General features: G+C 43.1%; 1 long non-coding RNA gene across 1 annotated transcript in view; it reads right to left on the bottom strand.

Moving 5' to 3' along the window:
• Positions 1 to 17,006, bottom strand: part of LOC140731164 (uncharacterized) — a 60,510-nt gene that overhangs the window by 4,227 nt on the left and 39,277 nt on the right. The window contains exon 3 of the long non-coding RNA XR_012099736.1: positions 2,435 to 2,625. This is a non-coding gene — a long non-coding RNA (uncharacterized lncRNA). The remainder of the gene's footprint in view (positions 1 to 2,434; positions 2,626 to 17,006) is intronic.

Below are 17,006 nucleotides of genomic sequence, written 5' to 3'. Positions count from 1 at the left end.
GATTAGAGATCACGTCTTATCAGGATAGGCTGAGTGAACTAGGGCTTTTTTCTTTGTGGAAAAGGAGGATGAGATGAGGCTTAATAGGGGTGTATGAGATGATAAGAGGCATCAATAAAGTGGACTGCCAGTGCCTGGTTCACAGGGTGGAAATGGTTAATATGAGGGGGCATAATCTTAAGGTGACTGGAGGAAAGTATAGGGGGATAGCAGAGGTAGGTTCTTTTACACAAAGCGTGGTGGGTACGCAGAACTCCCTGCTGGGTTGGTGATAAAGGCAGATACATTAAGGACATTTAAGAGACTTCAGGTGGTGGTATGGATGAGAGAAAACTCGAGGGCTGTGTAGGAGTGAAAGGTTAGGTTGATCTTAGAGTAGGTTAAAAGGTCAGCACAACATAATGGGATAATGGACCTGTACTGTGCTGTAGTGTTCTATATTCTATGCAGTAGTGAAATGTTAATCTAACAGCCGGATGGATGGGATTATTGGTAGCAGTCATGCAGATACAAACAGTACATATTCTGTTCCTTGGTCAGTTTATTCTGCATCCGAGTGGCCCTGGTGCCTGGCTCCCTCTGCTGGCTAAACATATTATGACATGCTTCTGTTGGAAGTTAGTTTTCCAATGGATGTAAAGCGAACAGACCTGAAAAATTGTATTCAGTTTAGATTCAACCAAACAAAAATAATAGATGCAACACACACAAAATGCTGGAGGAACTCAGCAGGCCAGGCAGCACCTATGGAAAAGAGTAAACAGTTGACGTTTGGGGCCGAGACTCTCCTTCAGGACAATCACAATATATTTTTTTTAACTTAGGAAATTGTAGAATGTTTATTTAGTCAATACATCTTGTGCGATTAAAAGTGGACCCTGTGTGCAGGAGGAGGTAGGAAAGGCTTGTTTTGCTGTTACTGTTGTTCTGTTTTGCTGTTCTGACGAGCACGGTGGGTGCACTGTGTTGGTGATGTGTAGTGGGGCTTGTGGGCTGCCCCCAGCCCATCCTTAGGTTGTTAACGCTAATGACGCATTTCACTGTTTGTTTTGATGTACCTGTGATAAATAAATCAATCTGAAATCTGAAAACCTGAAAGGCTCTTAAAATGTCGCAGTGATTCAGGGAATGTTTATTCAGCCTTATACTGGGTAAGACAGTGGTTAGCAGAACCTTATACGGCCAATGACCCAGGTTCAATTCTCACCGCTGCCTGTAAGGAGTTTATACGTTCTCCCCGTGACCGCACGTTTCCTCCAGGTGCTCTGGTTTCCTCCCACAGTCCAAAGGCGTACCGGTCAGTAGGTTAAGTGGTCATTGTAAATTGTCCGGTGATCAGGCTGAAGTTAAATAGGTGGGTGATGCGGCTTGTTGAGCTGGCAGGGCCTGATCCACGCTGTTTCTCTAAATAAATAAATATCACGAAGGATCCCACCCACCCTGCTCATCCCACTCCCATCAGGGAGGAGGCTACACAGCATCCACATCAGGACCACCAGACCCAAAACCAGTTACTTCCCTCAGGCAGTAAGGCTGTGAAGAGCAAGAGGATGAGCCCTGTGAAAATAGAATCAATCAGGAGCGAGAGAGGAAACATGCATGGAGTCGGAGGAGGTATCAGAGGTAGTTAATGAATGCTTCAGTATTCACCAGTGAAAAGGACCTTGCCAGTTGTGGGGATGACTTACAGCGGACTGTAACGCTTGAGCATATTAAGAAAGAGGATGTGCTGGCGCTTTTGAAAGGTATTAAGTTAGATAAGTCGTCGGGACCAGACAAGCTAAACCCCAGCCTGCTGTGGGAAGTAAGGGAGGAGATTGCTAAGCCTCTGGTGATGATCCTTGAATCATCAATAGGAATGGAAGAAGTACCAGAGGATTGGAAGGTTGCAAACGTTGTTCCCTTGTTCAAGAACGAGAGTAGAGTTAACCCAGGAATTACAGACCAGTGAGTCTTACTTCAGTGGTGGGCAAGTTGTTGGAGAAGATCCCGAGAGACAGGATTTATTAGCATTTGGAGAGACATAATCCCCAGCCACTAACTCACCCCCCAACAACCCAATCCACTACTACTTACACATTACCGAGCATTGGAATGGGGATGGGGATTGGAATTAAAATGTGTGGCCATCAGGAAATCCTGCTTGTTGCAGACAGAACTACAGTGCTCAGCAAAGCAGTCGCCCCCAATCTCTGTCGGGTCTTCCTGATGTAGAGGAGGCCGGACCAGGAGCACCAGAGGCAGTAGATGACCCTGACAGATTCACAGGAATCTGTCAGAGTGGAGGACCAACTCCTCATATTCCGTCTGGGTAGCCTCCAACCTGGCATGAACATGGATTTCTCAAACTTCTGGTAATTCCTCCCCCCTTGCCCCTTTTCCCTTCTTCCATTCTCCATTCTGGATCCACTCTTACCTCTTCTTTTCTGCTCACCTGCCTATCACCTCCCGTTGGTGCTCCTCCTCATATCTCTGAGGCTGTGCCCTGGACCGGCTTCGTGGCTGTGCACTCACTTCCACGAACTTCAGCCGTTTGCGTGCTTTTGTTCTTACAAAATTTGTTTTTCTTTTCTGCACATTGGGAATCCGGCTGTCATCTAATGGATTTCTTTGTCTTGTGGCTGCCTGTGAGGAGACAAAAAGGCAAGACAGCATTAGGATTTTGAAGAGATTTGGTTTGTCAACTAAAACACTCAAAAGCCTCTACAAAAGTACTGTGGAGAGCATTCTGTCCGGCTGCATCACCAAGTATTTGGTGAGTACATTTCTAACTCTTCTGACGTCAGTCTCGTTGCCGTCTGTTCTGAAATTGTTAGGTTGCGTTCAAGAAAACAATGAAATGGCGCGCTGCCGTCATCATTTCTCCAGTTACCCCGTCCACACTGCTCTGGCCAATCCGGTGTTTTCAAAATTACACACTCTGGAGAGCGTTTCTGAAAAGCTCCGGTTTCGGGGGACGAAAACGCCATTTTAGTGTGGACGGAGGGTAAAAATGAAGAGAAAAGGCTTCGGTTACGGATTTATCCGGTGTAGTGTGGACGTAGCCTCAGTGATTCAGGAACAGCTTCTTTCTCTCTGCCATCCGATTCCTAAATGGACATTGAATCCATGAACACTACCTCACTACGCTTTTACCCGTTATTTTGTACTACTTATTTTTAAATTAACTAGGGCACACACTGAGGGTAAGTCAGCTTCTTTTCTCTATTTGTCATGTATTTCATTGACCTGCTGCCATAAACTTAACAAATTTCATGACACATGCCAGTGATAAATCTGATTCTGATCTTCTTCTTGTGTGGTGTGGTGGTCTCACAAAGCTGAGTGACTTTTTTTTCTTGATCTATTCCTCAAATTCTAATGGTCTGTCCTTGGAACAGCCTGTAAAAGTTTGTTAACATCTCACCCTGAAGAACTCAGCACAACTTCCCATGTTAACAAGACCTTCAAAACCATTAAAGAGCCACTAACGAGCTTTCAAACACTTTCTTTCCCAGAATCTTCTCGTTAATTGCCTTTTGTCCTCTACACCTTAAAGGAATTATTCACTCAGCTGGGTCTTCAGCAGCTACCGCTGAAAATAATTTCCTGATCAGTGAGATTTTGATTAAACTCTCTTTAATTCATGAAGAATAATTGTCTGTGTCCTGTTGCTATAAAGTGCACCATTGAACAAGCTAGATAATTTGCCTTTAAAGGGACTAACAGGCAATTTTTTGACAGTTTGAGTTGCAGTTTAGTTAGACTTTGAAGTTTAGACACAAAATCTGTATATTATACCTGAAATTTATGAAAAAAAGATTATCGCCCGAGTCCTTATTCCAACACTACAATGATACAATTCTGATAATCAGTATTCATCCTTTTGAAAATATTCCTTTGGTTGAGTGCGGAAATCATTAGGAAGGCACTATGCACTTTTTTTTGCTTTTCAATATTTTCCCCTACATAACCCAAGCTACGGTAATTAATGTAACCCCTTTGGAAAAACATATATCGTTCTCCCAAATGCAATTAATTACCAATGCGCCTCCTGTGAAAAACGTTGGCATCATGGAATAAGCCAGATGCAGATTTCATTATTTAAAAACTTCTGAGAACACAATGAAATTGTTTCATTGTCTTTTTAAACTGCCCCTGTCTTAACCCTGCATAAAATTAATGAGATTTCACTTTTACTTTCAAAGGAGCTTTCCTTTTACTCCTGGTCTCAAATCTATTTCTTTTGAAATAAGGTTTCAAAGATTTTTTTTAGACATTATAATACATCTAAGAGAGACAGTTATGCATGAAAATCCCGGGATCAGCAGTTTCTGAGATACTCTAACCTCCTCATCTGGCACCAACAATCATTTCATGGTCAAAAATACTTACATAGATGAAAGACACTTCCCCATTCTGATGTTTGGTCTGAACATTAACTGAATCTCTTGATCATGCCTGCGTGTTTTTATACATTGAGTTGCTGCCAGGGGCCTGTAGTACTTCCAGTGAGAGTAATTCAAAAGACGTGTATTTAAAACACAAAACAAACATCAGAATCAGAATCAGGTTTACTATCACTGCCATGTTGTTTTGCAGCAGCAGTACAGTGCAATACATAATAATAAAGAAAGACACGTCAAATGCCATTAGGCTTTACAATTCAACTGCCAGGACCTAAGAACCTTTTTTTTTTAAAGCTATTATTAATGCTTTTTGAGTTAGTGATTTAGATGCATATCATATTATTACTGAGTTAAGTATTGTATGTACAACAAGTGTATGGGACATTGGAAAAAATGTTGAATTTCCCCATGGGGATGAATAAAGTATCTATCTATCTATCTATCTATCTATTACAGTAAGAAAAATATTTACATATATCAAGAAGCATATGGTCTTCAAGAAGGATAAGATGAGGGAACACGAGCCAGTCCTCACAGAGGGATCATAAGTGAAGAGAGTGAGCAACTTCAAGTTCCTGGGAGTCAAGATCTCTGAGGATCTTGAGGTTTGTCACCTAAAACACTCAAACTTCTACAGGTGTGCCACGGAATGCATTCTGACAGGCTGCATCACTGTCTGGTACGGGGTGGGGGGGGTGGGGGGCTACTGCCCAGGACCAAAGGAAGCTGCAGAAGGTTGTAAAATTAGTCAGCTCCATATTGGGTATCAGCCTCTGTACTACCCAAGACATCTTCAAGAAGTGCTGCCTCGGATAGGTGGCGCCTATTATTGAGGACCTCCAGCACCCAGAGCATGCCCTCTTCTCACTGTTACCATCAGGAAGGAGGTACAGGAGCCTGAAGGCACACACTCAGCGATTCAGGAACAGATTCTTCCCCTCTATCATCTGATTCCTAATGGACATTGAACTCCTGAACACTACCTCACTTTTTTTAGATATATCTGCACTATTTTTAATCTATTTAGTATATATATATATACACACTTACTCTAATTGATTTACTTATTTATTTTTTCTTTCTATATTATCATGTATTTCATTTTACTGCTGCTGCAACAAATTGCACGACATATGCCGGTGATGATAATTCTGATTCTGAAATTAACTCATTCAAAAAGGGAGCAAAAAGTACATGAGGTAGCATTCATGGGTTCATTGTCCAGTCAGAAATCTGATGGCAGAGGGGACGAAGCTGTTCCTGGAACATTGAGTGTGTATCTTCGGGCTCCTGTACCTCCTCCCTGATGGCAGAGGGGACGAAGCTGTTCCTGGAACATTGAGTGTGTATCTTCGGGCTCCTGTACCTCCTCCCTGATGGCAGAGGGGACGAAGCTGTTCCTGGAACATTGAGTGTGTGTCTTCGGGCTCCTGTACCTCCTCCCTGATGGCAGAGGGGACGAAGCTGTTCCTGGAACATTGAGTGTGTGTCTTCGGGCTCCTGTACCTCCTCCCTGATGGCAGAGGGGACGAAGCTGTTCCTGGAACATTGAGTGTGTGTCTTCGGGCTCCTGTACCTCCTCCCTGATGGCAGAGGGGACGAAGCTGTTCCTGGAACATTGAGTGTGTATCTTCGGGCTCCTGTACCTCCTCCCTGATGGCAGCACTGAGAAGAGGGCAGATCGGTGCAGGATCTGCTCAGCAGAGCAAGTCACATCTGAGGGGAGAGACCTTCACCGGCACTCCGGAGATGTGCATTTGAATTCGACCATGTCACTTGTGGAATTTGAATTTAGTTGGTTAAATAATCTTTAATTCCATGTTATTATGAGACATGGGTCCACAATATCATTGGGTTGTCGTAAAGTGTCATCTGGAGAGTCAATGTAATAGCTCCCCAATCTGCTTCACTTTTAATGCCAGGTCTACCAAAGGGGTTGGCTTTTAACTTTCCCCTGAAAGGGTTAATGCGTGAGGAACATTTGATCTGCTCTGAGCCTGTACTCACTGGAGTTTAGAAGGATGGGGGGGGGGGGGGGGGATCTCAATGAAACCTGTAATGTACGAATCTATTTCTTTTAGCACAATGACGCCTCTTAGCACTAACTATTGACCGATAACTTACGCGTGCACATTGATTTGTTGCTTTCTCTGCAATGTGAATGAACACATTAACTTCTTCTCCCAGTGCGTGCCTTTATTTATTTGATATGTAGTTGTACAGACACAACAAAACCTATCGAATATTGAAAGACCTCAACAGAGTGGATGTGGAGACGATGTAGAACATAGAAATATAGAAAGCCTACAGCGTAACACAGGCCTTTCGGCCCACAATGCTGTGCTAAACATGTACTTACTTTAGAAATGATCTAGGGTTACCCATAGCCCTCTGTTTTTCTAATCTCCATGTACCTATCCAGGAGTCTCTTAAAAGACCCTATCATTTCCACCTCCACTACAGTCACCAGCAGCCCATTCCACACACTCTCCACTCTCTGCATAAAAAAGCTTACCCCTGACACCTCCTCTGTACCTACTTCCAAGCACCTTAAAACCGTGCCATCTCGTGTTAGCCATTTCAGCCGTGGGAAAAAGCCTCTGACTATCCACACGATCAATGCCTCTCATCATCTTATACACCTCTATCAGGTCACCTCTCATCCTCCGTCGCTCCAAGGCCAAGTTTACTCAACCTATTTTCATAAGGCATGCTCCCCAATCCCGGCAACATCCTTATATATCTTCTCTGCACCCTTTCTATAGTTTCTACATCCTTCCTGTAGTGATGTGACCAGAAATGAGCACAGTACTCCAAGTGGGGTCTGACCAGGGTCCTAGTAACATTACCTCTCGGCTCTTAAACTCAATCCCATGATTGATGAAGGCCAATGCACCATCTGCCTTTTTAACTACACAGTCAACCTGCGCAGCAGCTTTGAGTGTCCTATGGACTCGGACCCCAAGATCCCTCTGATCCTCCACACTGCCAAGAGTCTTACCACTAATACTACATTCTGCCATCATATTTGACCTACCAAAATGAACCACTTCAAACTTACCTGGATTGAACTCCATCTGCCACTTCTCAGCCCAATTTTGCATTCTATCAATGTCCCGCTGTAACCTCTGACAGCCCTCCACACTATTCACAACACCCCAAACTTTGTATCATCAGCAAATTTACTAACCCATCCCTCCATTTCCTCATCCAGGTCACTTATAAAAATCACAAAGAGTAGGGGTCCCAGAACAGATCCCTGAGACACTCCACTGGTCACCGACCTCCATGCAGAATATGACCCGTCTACAACCACTCTTTGCCTTCTGTGGGCAAGCCAGTTCTGGATCCACAAAGCAATGTCCCCTTGGATCCTATGTCTTCTTACTTTCTCAATAAGCCTTGCATGGGGTACCTTATCAAATGCTTTGCTGAAATCCATATACACTACATCTACTGCTCTACCATCATCAATGTATCCAATAGTGGGGGAGTGTATTACCAGAGGGCACAGCCTCACAATAGAAGGACATCTCTTTAGAACAGAGATAAGGAGAAATACCTTTAGACAGAGGGTAGTGAATCAGGCGGATGGTTATGGAGGCCAAGTCATTGGGTATATTTAAAGTGGGGAGAAGGCAAGAGATTAGGGTTGTGAGGGGTAATAAATCAGCCATGATGGAAAGGCTGTTCGGGACAAGTGGACCAGTTCTGCTCCCATGTCTGACTGTCTTATGGCACAAACCATTCGGTTATATTGTTACTGTAGTGGGTACAGACAGCGGCAGTAGGTTAGTGAATGAATACAACCTTTTACAAGTGAGGACTCAGCCCAGCAGAGCTCCGTAGTGTAGCGGTTAGCATAGTGCTTTACAGTGCCAGCGTGCGGGGTTCAGTTCCTGCCGTTGTCTGTAAGCAGTCTGTACGCTCTCCCCCTGTCTGCGTGGGTTTTCTCCGGGTGCTCTGGTTTCCTCCCACGTTCCAAAGATGAATGGGTTAAGTGGTGGACATGCTGTGTTAGCGACTCTCGCGGGATGCCCCCAGCGCATCTTCAGACTGTGTTGGCTGTTAACGCAAACAATGCATTTCATCGTCTATTTTGATGTTTCTATGTACACGTGACAAATAAAACTCTAAACTTTAAAGATCTTTTCCTTTAGCTCAAGTTTCTGCAGCAGTACGAGGAAGGTGATCCAGTGACGCTTCAGGACACTCGTGGAATGTTTCTGCATTTATAGAACAATAAGTGCGTTTTAAATTCAGAACATTCTGAATTAGCGTTTAATCAGCTTTACTGATGAATCGTCTCATTATTTCAATCCCTATAGCATGATTTTTCAAAGAAATTGATAAAAGGGGGAAAGTTTTCACACCCAGAAGGCTAGTCAATTAAAACAGGGATTCCAGGCAATTGTATTTCATGGCATTATGTAATTATTTACATGAAAGTTCTTGCTCTTCTCACCGACAAAAGTTAATTGTATATTTTACATTGTGTCCAGAAGTAAAATGTATTTGGTAGGAAGATTAATTTGCATTTCAGATTAATTCAGGAAACTCATCATATAAAACAAAGAAAAACATCCGTCTCCAAACTAATAAAACAGAAGGGACAAAATCAGAGTGAGAATCAGGTTTATTGTCACCAGCATGTGACGTGAAATTCGTTAACTTAGCAGCAGCAGTTCAGTGCAAAACATAATATAGAAGAAAAAAAATAAAATAATTATAATAAATAAGTAAATCAATTACAGTATATGTACATTGAATAGATTAAAAATTGTGCAAAAACAAAAATAATATATATTTTTAAACTGAGGTAGCGTTCAAGGGTTCAATGTCCATTTAGGAATCGGGTGGCAGAGGTGAAGGAGCTGTTCCTGAATCACTGAGTGTGTGCCTTCAGGCTTCTGTACCTCCTACCTGATGGTAACAGTGAGAAAAGGGCATGCCCTGGGAGCTGAAGGTCCTTAATAATGGACGCTGCCCTCCTGAAACACCACTCCCAAAGATGTCCTGGGTACTTGTAGGCTAGTACCCAAGATGGAACTGACTAGATTTACAACCTTCAGCAGCTTCTTTGAGTTCTGTGCAGTAGCCCCTCCCCCCATACCAAATCTCTTCAAATTCCTAATGAAGTATAGTTGCTGTCTTGCCTTCTTTATAACTATCTCAATATGTTGGGTCCAGGTTAGGTCCTCAGAGATCTTGACACCCAGGAATTTGAAGCTGCTCACTCTCTCCACTTCTGACCCCTCTATGAGGATTGGTATGTGTTTCTTTGTCTTACCCTTCCTGAAGTCCACAATCAGCTCTTTCGTCTTACTGACATTGAGCACCAGATTGTTGCTGCGGCACCACTCCACTAGTTGGCATATCTCACTCCTGTACGCCCTCTCATCACCACCTGATATTCTACCAACAATGGTTGCATCGTCAGCAAATTTATAGAGCTATAAATTTGAGCTATGCCTAGCCACACAGTCATGGGTATATAGAGAGCAGAGCAGTGGGCTAAGCACACACCCCTGAGGTGCACCAGTGTTGATCGTTAGTGAGGAGGATATGTTATCCCCAATCCACACAGACTGTGGTCTTCCGGTTGGAAGTTGAGGATCCAATTGCAGAGGGAGGTAAAGAGGCCCAAGTTCAGTAACTTCTCAGTCAGGATTGTGATGATGGTATTAAATGCTGAGCTATAGTCAATGAACAGCATCCTGACATAGATGTTTGTGTTGTCCAGGTGGTCTAAAGCCGTGTGGAGAGCTGTTGAGATTGTGTCTGCTGTTGACATATTGTGGCGATAGGCAAATTGTAATGGGTCCAGGTCCTTGCTGAGGCAGGAGTTCAGTTCAAATTAATCAGGAGTTCAAATTAATCTGTAATTCATTGAAAACGGTGTCACAGGTAGATAGGGTCATAAAGAGAGCGTTTGGCACATTGGCCCTTCATTAGAGTACAGCGGTGAGGATTTATCTATTTATTTATTTAGAGAACAGGCCCTTCCGGCCCAATGAAATGCACCGCCCAGCAACCCACCGCTTTAACCTGGTCTAATCACAGAACAATTTACAATGACAAATTAACCAGTACGTCTTCAGACTGTGGGAGGAAACCCATGAGGTTCACGTGGAGAACATACAAACTCCTTACAGATGGCGCTGGAATTGAACTCTGAACTCCGGAACGCCCCGAGCTGTACTAGTGTCACGCTAATCGCGTGGCACTACTGTGGCGCCCAGTTATGTTTATGAGACTACAATTGGGGTACTGTGTGCAGTCCTGGTCACTTATTTACCAGAAAGATATCAATAAGACTGAAAGAGTGCAGAGAAAATTTACAAGGACACTGGCGGGCCTTAAGGTCCTGGGTTATAGGGAAAGGGTGAATAAGTTAGGAATTTATTCCTTGTAGCGTAGGAAAATGAGGGAGATTTGATAGCAATATACAAAATTATGAGGGGTAGAGATAAGGTAAATTGAGACAGGCGTTTCCCTCTGAGGTTGGGTGGGACAAGAACTAGAGGTCATAGGCTAAGGGTGAAAGGTGAAGGGCTAAGGGTGAGGGTGGCGAGAGTACGGAACAAGCTGCCACCACAAATGGTGGATGTGGGTTAGATTTTAACATTTAAAGAAGGTTAGATAGGTACAGTACATGGATAGGAGGGGAATAGAGGGCTCTGGCCTAGGGGCTGGCAATGTGACCAGGTAGAGCAACAGTTTGGCACAGACTGATGGACTGAAGGCCTGTCTCTGTGCTGTAGTTCTCTATGACTCCATGGGATGATAAGAGGCATTGATAGAGTGCACTGTCATAACCTTTTTCTTCACAGGACAGTAACGGCCAATATCAGAGGGCCTCTCTTCAGGTGAGTGGGGGAAAGCTTACGGGGGATGTCAGAGGCAGGCTTTTATACAGAAGGTGATGGGTGCCCTGGGACGCGTTGCCAGGGGAGGTGGTAGAGCCAGATACATCAGGGGTATTTAAGAGACTCTTAGATAGGCACATGGATGATAGAAAAATGGAGGGAAATAGATTGATTGTGGATTAGGTTTATAGAGGTTAGCACAACATCATGGGCCAACTTGCCTGTTCTGTGCTGTACTGTTCTATATTCTAAACCGAAGAGAGTTACTTGTGAATTGCCATGGTAACTGAACATTAGTTACAAACACAGTGGATTTAAAAGGTAATTTTCTTCAAAACAAAGAAGTGAAACATTGCCTCTCACAAATACAGCAAGGCAAAGACATTTTAACTTTATCTTATTTAATCAATAAATTAACATCTAGAACATGTATCAAATATAAGATAAAGGAAGCCAAATTATATTTTATTTGTTGGTTCCTGAAAATGGTATTGATACTGGAATTGGTTTCTTATTGTCACATGTACAGTGAAAGGCTTGTCTTGCACACTGTTCATACAGATCAAAGCATCACTCAGTGCATTGAGGTAGAACAAGGTAAAACAACAACAATGCAGAATAAAGTGTAGCAGTCACAGAGATGATAAGAGGCCACAATGGGGTTGGCTGAGTCGACAACCCTCTGCAGCTTTTCCTCATCCTGTGCATTGGAACTTTCTTACCAGACGGTGAAGCAACCAGTCAGTGTGCTCTCCTCAGAACATCTGTAGAAATTTGCTAGAGTCTTTGATGACATACCAAACTCCTAATGAAGTACAGGTGTCCCCCATTTTACGAATGTTCGCTTTTATAAAAGATCTACATTAGTAACCTGTTTTCGCATTACAAAGAGGATTTTCGCTTTTACGGAAATGTTTTCCATATAAATTAATGGTTCTTTGCTTTACGCCATTTTGGCTTAAGAAAGGTTTCATAGGAACACTCTACCTTTGTAAAGGGGGGAGGGGGGACACCTGTGTAGCTGCTGGCAGTTAACGTTTCAGGAGTGAAAATATTAAGTCCAGGACAGACTCGGTGTGTCAGCATTTCTGCAGATTGATGTTTAGGCTTGAGACCCCTCACCTGTCCAGATGAAGTGTCTCGACCCGAAACATCAACCATCCATTTAGTTCACAGATACTGCTTGACCCACTGAGTTCCTCCAGCAGCTTCTATTTATGGCTCCTGAAACGTTAGCTGATTTTCTTTTTGCTCCAAATCTGCTTTTTGCATCTCCAGTCTCCTGTGTTTCCAGTTAATACTTTGGTACCTTTTCTCAAAACTTTCTGTTGTAATGTGTCATTATCTGAGTTACTGTCACCTTCCTGTCAGCTTGAACCAGTCTGGTCATTCTCATTAACAAGGTGTTTTTGCCCACAGAACTGCTGCTCACTGAATATTTCTTCTTCACACTATTCTCAGTAAACTCTAGAGACTGTTGTGTGTGAAAATCACAGGAGATCAGCAGCCTCTGAGATACTCAAACCTCCCCATCTGGCACCAACAATCATTCCACAGCTGGGAGACTGCCGGACATTGTCACCCAGAGTCTTGGACTATATTTAAGTATTTTCTTCAAGTGAATATTTCTTCCCCATTCTGATGTTTGATCTGAACAACAACTGAACCTCTTGAACATGTCTGTATGCTTTTAGGCATTGAGTTGCTGCCAGGTGACTGGCTGATTAGATATTTGCATTAAAAAGGTGTGCGGTTGTACCTAATAAAGTGACCACTGAGTGCATAGATGATTATATAAAAATACAACCAAGCATACGACAGTTAAACTCCAAGGAAAATGTGAGAAAAATAACAATTCTACAGGCTGATTGAATGAACAGAGCTAAATGAACAGCCGGGCTCTCATGGAATAGCGGAGGAGTCAAGTTTTGGACATTGGTTGTTTGTCCTTCTTGTGTGTAGGTTTTCATTGATTATATTGTGTTTCTTTGTATCTGCTGTGAATGCCTGCAAGAAAATGAATCCCAGTGTTGTACTTTGATAGTAAATTCACTATGAATTTTGAAAGTCTGTTGTTCCCATTAAGGTTGTTGTTTTCACTGACATACATACCCTGGGTATAAATGTCTTTAAAATTAGCTTTTTGTTGCTGCCCTCTCCACCATTGAACACATCTACAAGGAGGGCTGCTACAAGAAAGCAGCATCCATCATCAGGGACCCCCACCATCCAGGCCATGCTCTCCTCTCACTACGACCGGTGGAAAAAATGTACAGAGCCCTGTGTCCCACACCACCAGGTTCAGGAACTGTTATTACTGCTCAAACACCAGGCTCCTGAACCAGCATGGATAACTTCACTCACCTCAGCTCTGAACTTCCCCAACCTATGGACTCACTTTCAAGAACTCTGCAACTCATGTTCTCAGTATTACTTTAAAGGACCATTTATTATCAAAGAATGCAACTCTGCAATTCTTCTTCTCCAGATAGCCACAAAACCAAGAAAGAAAAGAATGGCAGCACAATCACCAACCCCCCCAAATCCCTCCTCCCCCACACACACAAACAAAACTGGAACAGGCACATTGATCCGCAAATCTCCCCCCCCCCCCCCCCCACATCCCCAAATCCCCACACACACAAACAAATAAAACCAGAACAGGAAAACCAGATCCCCAGATCCTCCCCCCCACCCCCCATGCACACAAAATAACAAAACCAGAGCAGGCACATTGCTCCCCAAATCTCCCCCCCCCCACACACAAACAAACAAAACCAGAACAGGCACATTGATCCCCAAATCTCCCCCACCCCACACACAAACAAACAAACAAAACCAGAACAGGCACATTGATCCCCAAATCTCCCCCACCCCACAAACAAACAAACAAACAAAACCAGAACAGGCACATTGATCCCCAAATCTCCCCCACCCCACAAACAAACAAACAAACAAAACCAGAACAGGCACATTGATCCCCACATCCCCCCCCCCTCCCCTGCTGCACACAAAAAAACCGAGAAAGATTGGGCGAAAAACACAGAAGACTAAAAACCATAAGACTGACAGAAAGTCTACTGTCTGAGTCCACAACCAAAACACAGAAAACCTGGGCAATGTTCTCCCTCTCCATAGCATAGCTCATTTATTTATTTATTAGCTTTTGCGCGATTTGTCTTCGTTTGCACATTGGTTGTTTGTCAATGTTTGTTAAAAGACCATTAGACATAGGAGCAGAATTAGACTATTCAGCCCATGAAGTCTGCTCTGCCATTCCATCATGGCTAATCCATTTCCCTCTCAACCCCATTCTCCTGCCTTTGATGTCCTGACTAATAAAAACTTATCAACCACCACTTTAAACATACCCAATGACTTGGCCTCCACAGTCATCTGTGGCAATGAATTCCACAGATTCACCACCCTCTGGCTAAAGAAATTCCTCCTCATCTCTGTTCTAAGTGGACGTCCTTCTATTCTGAGGCTGTGTCTTCTGGTCCTATGTACAGATTTTCATAAATTCTATTTTATTTCTTTATCTTTACTTTCCTGTAAATGCCTGCAAAAAATATATCTCAGGGTAACATGTACAGTATGTACTTTGATGATAAACTTACTTTGAATTCAACCTGCGTTACTTTGAACGAAACAGAGAAGTCAGGTGAGGGCGCCCCCTAGTGCTGAAGCAGGAATTAATCAGTTGAAATGTTCCATTTCCTGAAGGTAGCAATAATAGGGTAACACTGAAGCCCTTCCTTCCAGACACTGTCATCTCCGTTACGTTGTTTGAGATTACTAAAAAATAAATATTACCATCTTCTTTCAGTTTTTGTGAACTGCTTCTTTACAAAAGATTTGGATTTCAAACAACCGCAGTTCAAAGTAAATTTATTATCAAAAGTACAAATACGTCACCATATATAGAATCCTGATAACCATTACTTGCATATATTCACAGTACGTACAAAGAAACATAATAGAATCAATGGAAAAACCACAGAAAAAGATGGACAACCACTGTGCAACAAACAAATTGTGCAAACATAAAAGGGAAAAATTAAAATAATAATAATCATAAATAAATAAATAAATTTAAGGACACAAGTTGTAGAGTCCTTGAAAGTGAGTCCATAGGTTGTGGAATCAGTTTGGTGTTGAGGTGAGTGGAGTTATCCACACTGGTCCGGGAGTCTAATGGTTGAGGTGTAGTAACTGTTCCTGAACCTGGTGGTGTGGGACCTGAGGCTCCTGTACCTTCTTCCTGATGGTGACAGCGGGAACAGAGCATGGCCTGGATGGTGGGTGTCCCTGATGATGGGTGCTGCTTTCTTTTGGCAGTGCTCCTTATAGATACGCTCAATGGTGGGGAACATTTTTCCTATGATGTACTGTGCTGTGTCCACTACATTTCATAGGCTTTTCCGTTCAAGGATACTGATGTTTCCATACCTCGCAATCAGTCAGGATACTCTGCACCATGCAGCTATGGAAGTTCATCCAAGTTTTAGGTGACTGCACAAACTTCTGAGAAAGTGCTTTTGGGCTTTCTTGTAATTGCACTAACGTACTGATCCCAGGACAGGTCCACTGAAATGATAACGCCAAAGAATTTAAAGTTACTGACCCTCTTCACCTCTGATGTAATAATGAGGACTGGCTCATGGAGCTCCCGTATCCTCCTCCTGATGTCAATAATCAGCTCCTTGGTTTTGCTGACACTGAGTGAGAAATTGTTGTGGTGGCGTCACCCAACCAGATATTCAATCTCCCTCTTATATGTTGATTCATCACCACTTTGGATTTGACTAACAATAGCAAACGTAAGTATCTCATTGGAGTTGTACTTGGCCACACAGTCGTAGGTATAAAGCAGGTAGAGCAGGGGGCTAAGCACACAGTCAGTCCTGTAGTGCACCTGTGCTGATGGAGATTGTGGAAGAGATGCTGTTGCCAATCCAAACTAACTGGGGTCTGCAATTGAGGAAATCAAGGATGCAGTTGCACAAGGAGGTATTGAGCCCTGGGTCTGGGTGCATATTAATTAGCTTTGAGGAATTGATAGTGTTAAATGCAGAGCTCTAGGCAATGAAGAGCATCTTCACTGTCCAGAAGGTCTAGTGTTGAATGAAGAACAGCTCTCTGATTATTGATTTTAATGAAAAGTTTGGAGTAAACAGGGCAAAACTTTAGCAGAAAACATTCAGGTTGGGGACAGAATGGCAAAGGACCGAAGATACTGGAATCGGGAGCACAGAATCAGACGGCGCAATAGTGTAGCGGTTAGCGTAATGTCGTTACAGCGAATCAGATGGCACAGGAGCGTACTGGTTAGCGTAACATTCTTACAGTGAATTGGAAGGTAATGTTGCTACAGCATGGTAAACGGTGTCTGTAGGGTGTGGTGATGCCTGATTCCTCCAGGTTTCCTCTCACATTCCAACGACATACAATTTAGGGTTAGTGAGCTGTAGGCATGCTATGTTGCACGCTGCCCAGCGCAATCCTTTATGATTTGATTTGATGCAGATACCACATTTCATTGTACATTTCAATATACACGACAAATAACATTAATCTTTATAGTTAGTATGCAGTCTGAAACTTACCTACAAATAAAGCATTAATTTTGAGTTTACTATACCCTGAGTTGTTCAACACCTACAGAGAAATACGGTCAAGTGCTCAAGAAATGTCCACAACATTCTTGGAGAGGGAGGGAGAGCAGCCAAATGTCTTGGTACATATT

Source organism: Hemitrygon akajei, chromosome 7 (assembly GCF_048418815.1).
Source record: "Hemitrygon akajei chromosome 7, sHemAka1.3, whole genome shotgun sequence".
Lineage (NCBI taxonomy): Eukaryota > Metazoa > Chordata > Chondrichthyes > Myliobatiformes > Dasyatidae > Hemitrygon > Hemitrygon akajei.
The sequence above is the reverse complement of the archived record's forward strand: the minus strand, read 5'-3'. Positions and strand labels throughout refer to the sequence as shown.